The 11,905-nt window shown below is 44.6% G+C and overlaps 1 pseudogene; it reads right to left on the bottom strand.

Annotated features, from left to right (window-relative positions):
- Nucleotides 1–3,582: 3,582 nt before the first annotated feature.
- Nucleotides 3,583–3,700, bottom strand: LOC126110085 (5S ribosomal RNA; annotated as a pseudogene).
- Between the last annotated feature and the right edge of the window lie 8,205 nt (nucleotides 3,701–11,905).

Raw genomic sequence — 11,905 nt, 5'->3', positions numbered from 1 at the left:
CGTATATGTAATCGGTATTTCGTCATGAACCTTTATGCTGTTTACAAAAATATATATAATTTGGTCTTTGGTTCGAATTATAGTTCGCTCCTTTCTGTATGACGGACAGAAGATCGTTAGCATCTGGCGCGTCTGTACGGAGGTGTCCGTGGGTTGCTGCGTCGGCTATGGGCCGCTTAGTGTGACGTCACTAACACTGCTGGACGGCCTTGTTATCCCGGGGGTGTCGACCCAACCCAACCCCCTTTATTCTTACCTCCATGGCAACACTCGACCGCCGGAAGGCTCCATCCTCCGCTGAACCACGTATGTACTAAAAAACGATTCGCTCAGATGAGCAGATCGTCGTAAATGTTGAAGTATGCGTCTGTTGCAAATTCGTTCTGTTCATTGAGGAGTTTGTCAGGTTCTCTGCTTCTCGTAACATAAATCTCTAGTTGTTCTAAAATGTCTGATCGTTTACTCTTTGTAACTTCATGTAGAATTTGAAGGTGTTCGTCGATGTTACCAATATTATGACCCTCCTCTTGCATATGTAAGGCTAGCGCGATCTTATTACTGTGATACGTGTGTTCTTTAAACCTTACATCAAAGGACCTGCCTGTCTGTCCGATATAGCTTTTTTCGCATTCCTGACACGATATTTTGTAGACCCCCGATTTACTATATTTATTACTTTTCCGTGGAAAGTTATAACGCACTAGTCTTTTTACATTATCGGAAGTCCTAAATGCAATTTTAACCCCGTTCCTTCGGAATATATGTTCGATTTTATGTGATGTTTTGCCTATATATTTCATAGTGGCGTACTTATCCTTTTCGGATGTCGGTTTTACCTGCCGTATCTCGCTACTTTTTATCTTCTTTTTAATTCTGCTATGTATGGAGTTAATTATATCTGGGTCATAATCATTTGCGAAGGCAAATATGTCAAGTTCTTTTTTCGCTTCAATTTGAGATAATGGAAGTTTTACTATTCTGCGTAAATCTGAATAAAAATACGCATGTTTCTAACGTAGTGGGTGATTGGAGTGGGCATTAATAATCACGTCCGTACATGTTGCTTTCCTAAATATTTGGAACGCATGTCTACCATTTTTAACTAAGATGGTATCTGTTCTTTCGGAACAGATACCATTTTAGTATATATATAGTTAAGGCTCACCGGCCACTCTACCATCTTCTTCTTCTGTGCGAATCCACAAACAGTGCCCGAACTCTTACGGGAATCGGCAAAGCGACGCGAGTAATGAGTATAATGGGCGGGGGCACTACGAATGTAGTGCGGGACAATACGTTGAGAATGTGGGTTTCGCGGGAGGCGTGCCAGAGATAAATCCCTGCAGTCGCGCTATCCTCTGTGTCATCGGTGGCTCAGATGGATAGAGCGTCTGCCATTTAATCAGGAAAGGTTCGAGTCCCGGTCGGGGCACACATTTTCATCTGTCCCCGTTGACGTATGTCAACGCCTGTTAGCAGATTAGGGTGTTCATTTCATTGTAATTTCTACCATTTTTGTTATGAATCGTCAGATCTAGGAAATTTATCTTTCTGGCTACTTCAATTTCTCTCGTCAATTTAATCTTGGAATGCATACTGCTTAACTTCTGTGCCACATCTTCTATTTGCGTTTTTCTACTTCTATAAAGAATAATTGAGCCATCGATATGTCTTCTGTAATATACTACACTCCTGGAAATTGAAATAAGAACACCGTGAATTCATTGTCCCAGGAAGGGGAAACTTTATTGACACATTCCTGGGGTCAGATACATCACATGATCACCCTGACAGAACCACAGGCACATAGACACAGGCAACAGAGCATGCACAATGTCGGCACTAGTACAGTGTATATCCACCTTTCGCAGCAATGCAGGCTGCTATTCTCCCATGGAGACGATCGTAGAGATGCTGGATGTAGTCCTGTGGAACGGCTTGCCATGCCATTTCCACCTGGCGCCTCAGTTGGACCAGCGTTCGTGCTGGACGTGCAGACCGCGTGAGACGACGATCCATCCAGTCCCAAACATGCTCAATGGGGGACAGATCCGGAGATCTTGCTGGCCAGGGTAGTTGACTTACACCTTCTAGAGCACGTTGGGTGGCACGGGATACATGCGGACGTGCATTGTCCTGTTGGAACAGCAAGTTCCCTTGCCGGTCTAGGAATGGTAGAACGATGGGTTCGATGACGGTTTGGATGTACCGTGCACTATTCAGTGTCCCCTCGACGATCACCAGTGGTGTACGGCCAGTGTAGGAGATCGCTCCCCACACCATGATGCCGGGTGTTGGCCCTGTGTGCCTCGGTCGTATGCAGTCCTAATTGTGGCGCTCACCTGCACGGCGCCAAACACGCATACGACCATCATTGGCACCAAGGCAGAAGCGACTCTCATCGCTGAAGACGACACGTCTCCATTCGTCCCTCCATTCACACCTGTCGCGACACCACTGGAGGCGGGCTGCACGATGTTGGGGCGTGAGCGGAAGACGGCCTAACGGTGTGCGGGACCGTAGCCCAGCTTCATGGAGACGGTTGCGAATGGTTCTCGCCGATACCCCAGAAGCAACAGTGTCCCTAATTTGCTGGGAAGTGGCGGTGCGGTCCCCTACGGCACTGCGTAGGATCCTACGGTCTTGGCGTGCATCCGTGCTTCGCTGCGGTCCGGTCCCAGGTCGACGGGCACGTGCACCTTCCGCCGACCACTGGCGACAACATCGATGTACTGTGGAGACCTCACGCCCCACGTGTTGAGCAATTCGGCGGTACGTCCACCCGGCCTCCCGCATGCCCACTATACGCCCTCGCTCAAAGTCCGTCAACTGCACATACGGTTCACGTCCACGCTGTCGCGGCATGCTACCAGTGTTAAAGACTGCGATGGAGCTCCGTATGCCACGGCAAACTGGCTGACACTGACGGCGGCGGTGCACAAATGCTGCGCAGCTAGCGCCATTCGACGGCCAACACCGCGGTTCCTGGTGTGTCCGCTGTGCCGTACGTGTGATTATTGCTTGTACAGCCCTCTCGCAGTGTCCGGAGCAAGTATGGTGGGTCTGACACACCGGTGTCAATGTGTTCTTTTTTTCCGTTTCCAGGAGTGTATTTGGTCCAATGAAGGATGCACTTACCGGGAAGCAGTACGTGGAAGATGGGGCGGTTACTTATGCAGCAAGACGTTCTCTCCGACGTCGACCATTCAGGCATACAGGCCCTCCCAAGATGGCGTAAAACCGTCGCACTGAACAGAAATTATGTTGAAAAATAGGGTTTTGTAGCCAAAAGAGTGGGGAGTTATATTATGTGAATAAAACCTACCTGCTTTCAGGAAAAAATGTGTTACCTTTCTCGCTGAACTAATCTAAACTCCACCCGAACAGGCCATGAAGGACCAACGGTACCGACCGGCCGCCGTGTCTTCCTCATCTCACAGAGCGTCACTGGATGAGGATATGGAGAGGCATGTGGTCAGCACACCGCTCTCCCGGCCGTATGTCAGTTCACGAGACCGGAGCCGCTACTTCTCAATCAAGTAGCTCCTCAGTTTGCCTCACAGGGGCTGAGTGCACCCCGCTTGCCAACAGCGCTCGGCAGACAGGATGGTCACCCATCCACGTGCTAGCCCAGCCCGACAGCGCTTAACTTCGGTGATCTAAAGGGAACCGGTGTTACCACTGCGGCAAGGCCGTTGGCGACATTACTCATTGAAAGCCCCTCGTACGTTTAGTTGACATCTATATTTTGCATTCAAAGCAGCCAGCGCAGAAAATCCGGTTTCATAAAGAAAGGATGTTGAAAATGGTAATACTATACAAAATACTCTTGCTTCCAAAGCAGATCAATCTGCCCAAATTCAGAGAGTGATTTATTACAAAATTGTCTTTTGTTTTCGCCACTTGTCGTGAAGTCTACAAAGACTACATTTACGTGAGTTGAGATATAATCGGCAGTATTTTAGCGCGTTGCCTGTGAGACAGACAGCAATAGAGGGCCATCAAATTCTGGTTTTGTCAGTGTAGCGGGTAGGTGTTGCGACGTATCAATAAGTTTACTCGCCCTTGGTCATTTGAAAGGTTTGTAACTTTGTAGCTTTAGATTCGAAATATATAGTCATCGTATGAGGGAAGGGGGCGCCGGAAATTATTATGACCGAAAATTGTATTATTGTTGCCTTCACATTTGTTGCAATGTGGCTGTAAGATCTGGTCGCATTACTGAGTGGTCGCCCAGTATTGCGGTAGATCAGCTTGTTGCAGATGGCACGGGGTAGGCCGTAGGTGTGAACGATTTGGTGGGTTCCTTCTTGTATACCACTTTGCGCCTGATACTATGATGAGCGGGGATGGGCCAATTTCTAAAAATATCGATACGTATTCTGTGGTCATTTATGAAAGAGATGGATGTTATGGAGACAAAGGTATTGACGTTATCGAGACAAACAAATCGATATTTCGGTACACCGGTCGATATTTTCAGTATTTCCAGGAATTTAAAATAAATGGATTAAAGTCACAGAAATAATTAACAATCATTTAAAAATTAACAAATACTTTATTGTATCCAACATTAACCAATAAGAGACACAATGTGCTGTAAAATCAGTTATTTACAATAAAAAAACTAATGAATGAAACCAATAATCATCACCGACAGATACTAATGGAACTCTTCCTTTAATATGTTTCCTTGTTAGTCTGCTTCTGCTATCTAGCACACTCGAGTTTACTAAGCAAGCTACGCTTTTGGACGAAACAGAAGAGGCTTGGCGTATTAAGTGTTTTTGAGCAATTTCTGACAAAACACGGGTCAAATGGCGCATAAACATCTAAGACAACAGAGTCCATTCGTCATTAAACGCCAATACTTTTACAGTGTGTCTATCTTTTCTTGATCCAGGCACTCAGGAGCTAAAGAGAGCGCACATTCTGCCTCAAAACTGGGACCAGGGAGTAATAATTTCCACCTTCTCGTACAGTGCCGTCACCAAATGTGTGGATTTTGCACTTGTACCTATCATTTGCGATCGTAGAAATGACGCACGGAAGTAACAAGGTTTCGTAAATACGCGGTATAGATGCATTCATTTTCAAATCTGGTGCTCCTCTATAGCACTGAATATGAAATAAAATTAAGCCCATTGTAAGACATTCACTACCATACTGCAAAAATCTGTAGTAGTTGGAATGGACGCGAAATCTGCTGAGAATTATAGTACCTACAAATCAAGAGACGACAGACAGTAAAAATATCGCTTTCGATATCCAATATGAGACCATATAATCGATAATATAAATACCCCTGATATATACCGATAACACACTGAACAAAATATCGATATTTTGTGATATCGATACATTTTGCAGACCCCTAAAGGCGAGCAACACCGACTGGGCAGTGCGGCCTCTCAGTCGGTGTTAGTCTTAAAGAGCATGTTACGATGCGGCATGATTCTTTGAGTGGTATGGTCAGACTTTTCCGTGGCTGGGGTTGTACCAAACAGGGCATCCGTACTCCGCATCTGAGTGGCTCTATTCCTTACTGTCCTGGCAAGGGCCGATTCCACCCGCACTCTTTTCATATGTAACGCTGTATTCGGAATAAACAGCATAGTTTACACAAGCACAGATAACAGCTAACAACAGGCCTCTTACATCCTTCGAGACGGCGACTAATAGACTACCACGGCTGCAAAGAAACATGAGAATATGCGGACTGTTTCAGTCACGTAATGAAATGAAACTAACAGGAGAACAGTGGGAATTTGGGAGTTTTTGGCGGGGAAAAACAATATTTGACAATAAGACTAACATTTTTCCAGGACAACCTCACAATCGAAAAATAATTTCTCCTCAAGATGGCGAAATAAAACACACTATTGGATTCTAATAATGCACTTGACCTATACAGGTCATACGAAGACAGCGATACCAGACATCCTCACGGCCCCCCTCTCACCTCTCCCCGATTCGAACACACAGGCACAATCAACAATATCGGAAACACCCCTGAACCGATATAGCTCAATGCCAACCCCATCCCACCCCCATAACATCCAACCATAATAATCGATGTTGCAAATTTTCCTTCAGCTATGTAGCTCAAACGGCGGCGGCGATTCCAGACTCTCCCACCGTCCGCGCCCCCTGCCCCACGCACATACAGCTATAATAACCGATCTCTAAAATTTTCCTAAACCTATACAGCTTAAATGAAAACAGAGCCTCAAGTAATTAATGGACGTCGCATCATGAGACATCCACTTACAAGAAAGGATGTTCGAACACGAAGCATAAAGTAGCTGCCAGAAGAAAACTGCTTATTTGTCTTTAGATCAGTGTGCGTATTATCATTATTTTCATCATGGCAGCAACACTAACAATCGTTACGAAACTGTCTCGAATGGAAAACAGCCCACAGTTGCGCTAATTATGTTTATTTTAAACCTTGACCATGGTTTCTGCTATAATAATATAGCCTTCTTCGTAAGTCATAAGCTTTTAAAAAATGAAAAATGTCTTGGCCCAGCGGCTGCTTGCTTCAAGATCAATAAAGTAAAATAACTTCAACAGACATGAGCCTGTAGTATATAACAGATGTAGTGGCGGAGGACATACTCTACAACTTCTAGCGTTAAAAGGTTTTTTGCTTTTCACATTTAACCAAATATAACATTGATGATGATAATTTATGGCAATGTTTGCCGACAAGATAAAGAATGCAACCTTTAACACTAGATTGCGTACTCACGGCAGTTCTCCTTGGCCGTTTTCTGGTACGACTTGAAAAGAGAGAAAAATTAATGAATGATCGCCGATGCGTCGGTTCTCGATTGTGTTCAGGAGACGTACGGATTGATTGCGCGAAAATAGTTTCTCAAATGACCTCTTAACCCGGATTGCTTTCACGCAATCAGACTCTTCAATGAACTTACCTAAGGGACCTATTTGAATAATAAAAAAAAATTGGAAATGACTGCAAAACAGTGAAATTTTGTAAAAAAGTTGTCAGATCGGAAATTGAACACATTAATGGTCTCCCAAATACAATCGAGACACCGCGATAAAGAGCGAACCTGTAACAAATTTCATTTAAACATAAACATTATTTGTGGTTAATTTAAAGAAAAGAATAAGCATAGATTTTCTGTACAGTGAAGCATCAATATATTCTCAAAGAACAAAGGCGTTAAACTATAAACATTAACAAATTTACAATGAATACAAAACTTACATTTTTATGTTTTTCTCGTACATGGACAGTCCAACAATCGCTGCTTTTGTATGTGTAAAAATTAAATGTCCTGGCGTGCGCGTAAGTATTTTTTATCGTCACAAGGTTTACAAAAGCGTTTTTTTTTTCCTTGGTGATAACGTGGTTTTTCACACTAAATGAAATATAACTTGTAGCGGTGCTACACAACACGTCTTAACAAGTCGGCGACCAAACATAAAAGGTAATGAAGTACATGTTAACATATCGACGACCAGAAGTACAACTAACTATAAAGACTCTAGAATTTTCCCAACAAATGATAAATTGTTCTTTCTTCTGTTTCGCAGCTTCTTGCTATCAAGCGCTGCGGCAATGATTTTAAATATCTGCGCCCAGCGAGTCATAGTGTTTAAAAGTACGTTTTAAACGCTGGCCGCGCGTCTTGGTATAGGCGCACGTTATAAACAGATTTCGTTTCTTTACTCTCACGTTGTCATGCTTAGTATCATTACAAACTACAGCTCGATGGCTGTCCTTTTCTCATATGCAAAATGTCGGAAATCCAATAATATCACATACTGAGTACAACAGATGTAGTGGCGGAGGACATACGGTGCCATACGTAATTTTACTTATGATCGAAACAGGCTTATGTCTGTTGAAGTTATTTTACTTTATTGATCTTGAAGCAGCCGCTGGGCTAAGACATTCTTCATTTTTAAAAGTGTATGACTTCTGAAGAAGGCTATATTATTATAGCAGAAACCATGGTCAAGGTTTAAAATAAACGTAATTAGTGCTACTGTGGGCTGTTTTTCATTCGATACATATCATCACTGAAATTAGCTTAACGTAAGCAGTACTAACAGGGTCTGTTGTTACAGAATTGAGCAGATTTTTACAGGTGAACGTAACGGTTTGTTATAATTAAAATGCAGTTACGGTCGTCCATCGTTTGCTGTAATTAAGGTATGGCAGCGGATTTTGATAGATACGCTAATGTGTTAATGCGGGACTGATTAACGCCGGAAAAAATTAGTCCCAATTTTGACCACGAGGAGCAAATCTGGCGCTGTACACTGCATGACGATATGACATCCAAGCTGTCATAATGTGAATGAAAAGTGTGGATATCGAGAAGAGAGACCGTGTGCTGTTAGTGAAACTGCTTTTTGTGAACAACAGCAATTACAGTGCTGCACTAGAGAATATCGCCGATGAAAGTTTGAGGAGAGGCCCAATGTCATAAAATGTTATAAGGAAGTTGTCGACGAAATTCGAAAACACGTGTGTCTTTGATGTGGCACCTGGAACAGGAAGTGCCCTATCCCAGTGCAAGTTATTGATGAGGTTGCTATTGTGATAAACGATCGTGCAACACGTGCCCTGGGTAGAGTTGCCGCTCGTGTAGTGCCATGAGAATTGTCCCTGTCATGGTCAAAAATTACGGAAAGCTTTGCGATCTATTTTACAATGGTCCCCGTACAAGAACCAGACTATGCACCAACTGAAACCTCATAATCCGCAGCAGCGTTTTGAATTTGTTCTTCGGTTTTTGGTACTAATCGAAGTCGAGTGCTTTTGGCTGGGCAGTATTCTGTAGAATGACGAGGCACATGTTACGCTATAAGGGTGGAGGGAATAGACAGCACTGTCGAATTTGGGGTGCCATTAAACCGCATGTTGTGTGTGAAGCGCCATTACACTGTATGTAACTGTGTGTTTTGGATTCATAAGAGCACCTTTATTTTGGTCTGTTCTTGAATGCACCCGAAAGGCCTGTCAGTTGTATCGTGATGTCTGCAGTACGACTGTCGATATTAATAAAAATATCTGGACTCCGATATATCGATATTAAAAAATATAATATTACCGGCCGTCGATATATCCAAAAGAAGTATTAATTAATCGACGGAAAAAATATCAACGTCGTTCTATCCTATAAAAATATGCACCCGAAAGGCCTGTCAGTTGTCGTGACGTATGCACTAGGACTGTTGATATTCATAAAAATATCAGAAATCCGATATATCGATAATGTAATTATGATGCCAGTTTTAGAGTCGTATATTTAAGTATTGATTTATTATCATATGTTCTCTACATCAACAAGCTAGCTGCCTGCTTATCGTCCTTAGAGCAAGAATTGAAACGGAAACGATGCACGTTCACGTTTGCCGATAACTACTTTGCTACCAATGGTAACTGCAGATAAGTGGCACAATAGATGTCCGATGCGTCCGTCGTTCGGTTTCGTACATATCGAAATTGTCCGGGACACTTCACGTCGACTTCCCTGATTTTCTCATTTCTCCAAACGCCAGCGACCGAACAGTTGTAGTGCCAAAATAGCGTGGTGAAGTTAAACGTTGCACTTTCTGTTGGTAGAACCGAGCGCCGATTGCGTCAACATTTCCTTTCACACGTATTCGCCCACCGCAAAGACCAATCTTGACATTTAGATTCTTTTCACCTTTTTCAGCAACTGTTTCTGAAGAATACCAATGTGGAGAAACAGCACACTAGCTGCGTTAAAAATTGTTTTTAACGCAACTGGTGTGCTATTTATTCACATCGGAAATCTTATTATTGAATTCCCTAGTGCAATCGGACTTCTCCTTTGTGCCACCTATGCCTGTTTGGTTCAAATGGCTCTGAGCACTATGGGACTTAACATCTGATGTCATCAGTACCCTAGACTTAGAACTACTTAAACCTAACTAACCTAAGGACATCACACAATCCCGAGCCAGGATTCGAACCTGCGACCGTAGCAGCAGCTCGGTTCCGGGCTGAAGCGCCTGGAACCGCTCGGTCACAGCGGCCGGCTAGGCCTGTTTTACACAGTCAAAGAGGAAGACTGAACGTGATGAAAGCTCAAAAAGCAGTAAGACTCCTTCACACAGTGAAAGTAATGTTCTACTACAATTTCAAAAGAACAATTTCATATATTTACCGATAATTACGCAGCAAAATATAAAATCAAAATATCGGCACTCAATATTGCCATTTCGATCTGGATATATCCGCAAAACGGGGAAAAAATATCGTCTATATACATATCGATATCCTTTTCAAAAAAGATGTCGATATTGTATTAACCGCCCTAGTCTGCACGTTATCGAGACCTCCTTGTACAGCATTCTACTTTGGAAGAAGGCAACTGTGTGGAAACCACTGTCGCTCGCCCACTGAAAAATCTACTCATGGCAAACATCCCCGGAGGCCTACTTGAGCATATCGAAGGTTTCCGCGGCCGTATTTCCAAATTTGAAGCAAAAGACCACGGCGTAGAGTCGTTCCATGCTGCGCGTGACGACACTGTTTCACAATGGTTCACAACTGTGTGCTCACCCTATCTTCCACAGACCGCACGTAACTGTGGGAGGTCGCGTTCTGCTCGTGAAGCACCCCCCCCCCCCCCGGTCCCCCAAACAGTCACCCCATCCCACATACACACCACGCCCAGCCGGGTCGACCTCTCCTCCGTCGCTGTATGTCCGTCTTTTTAGAGACGGCTGCGGGACTCGACTGTTCGATGATGATGATGATGATGATGATGAGGTCCCATACTCCGAGGAGCATAGGGGACGATGCGCGAGACCCGCACCGCCGACTAGGCAAGATCCTTGCCTTCCTCCGACCGTAATGGGGATGAATGATGATGGAGACGACACAACACCCAGTCGTCTCGAGGCAGGGAAAATCCCTAACCCCGCCGGTAATCGAACCCGGGACCCCGTGCACGGGAAGCAAGAATGCTACCGCAAGACCACGAGCTACGGACCGACTGTTAGATACAGGACGTCAAATTAAACACCTTTCAGCCGTCTAGTTTCTAAACTTGTTTTATTTGGATACCAGTTTCAGAGTTTTACTACGTCATCTTCAGGCCCTTAACCGACGTGTAAGAAGATTCTACCTCGGTTCTTGTGAAAACTGGTGTCAGCAATACACTCCTCCCGAACAGGCCATGAAGGCCCAACGCTACCGACCGGCCGCCATGTCATCCTCAGACCATAGGCGTCACTGGATGCGGATATGGAGGGCCGTGTGGTCAGCACACCGCTCTCCCGGCCGTATGTCAGTTTCCGAGACCAGAGCCGCTACTTCTCAATCAAGTAGCTCCTCAGATTGCCTCACAAGGGCTGAGTGCACCCCACTTGAAGACAGCGCTCAGCAGACCGGATGGTCACCCATCCATGTGCTAGCCCAGCCCGACAGCGCTTAACTTCGGTGATCTGACGGGAACCGGTGTTACCACTGCGGCAAGGCCGTTGGCGTCAGCAATACTAGTATTAGTAAATTTTTGCTTTAACGATCTCGTCAACAATCACCTGCCGACTGTATGTCGTGTACAGTCCGCAAGTGATGGTGGAAGTGATCGCTATAGCAAAAATCTACTAATACCAGTATTGCTGACCCCAGTTTTGATCAGAACCGAGGTAGAATCTTCTTACGTTTCGGTCAGGAGCCTGAAGATTGCTAGCCAAATAAAATGAGTCTGCAAAATAGACGGCTGAAAGGTGTTTGATTTGATATTCTCCTCCGTCGGTCTGTCCTACTACTCTTCACCGCACCCTGTAACGCTCCCTCCCTGTTTGCTTTCAGACGCACACGCCAACGGCCATCTGTTCGATGCAGCATAAAAGTGACTGATCTGATTACGCCACCTGTCGGCGTGCA

Source organism: Schistocerca cancellata, chromosome 12 (assembly GCF_023864275.1).
Source record: "Schistocerca cancellata isolate TAMUIC-IGC-003103 chromosome 12, iqSchCanc2.1, whole genome shotgun sequence".
Taxonomy (NCBI): Eukaryota; Metazoa; Arthropoda; class Insecta; order Orthoptera; family Acrididae; genus Schistocerca; species Schistocerca cancellata.
This window is presented reverse-complemented; position numbering and strand designations above follow the sequence as displayed.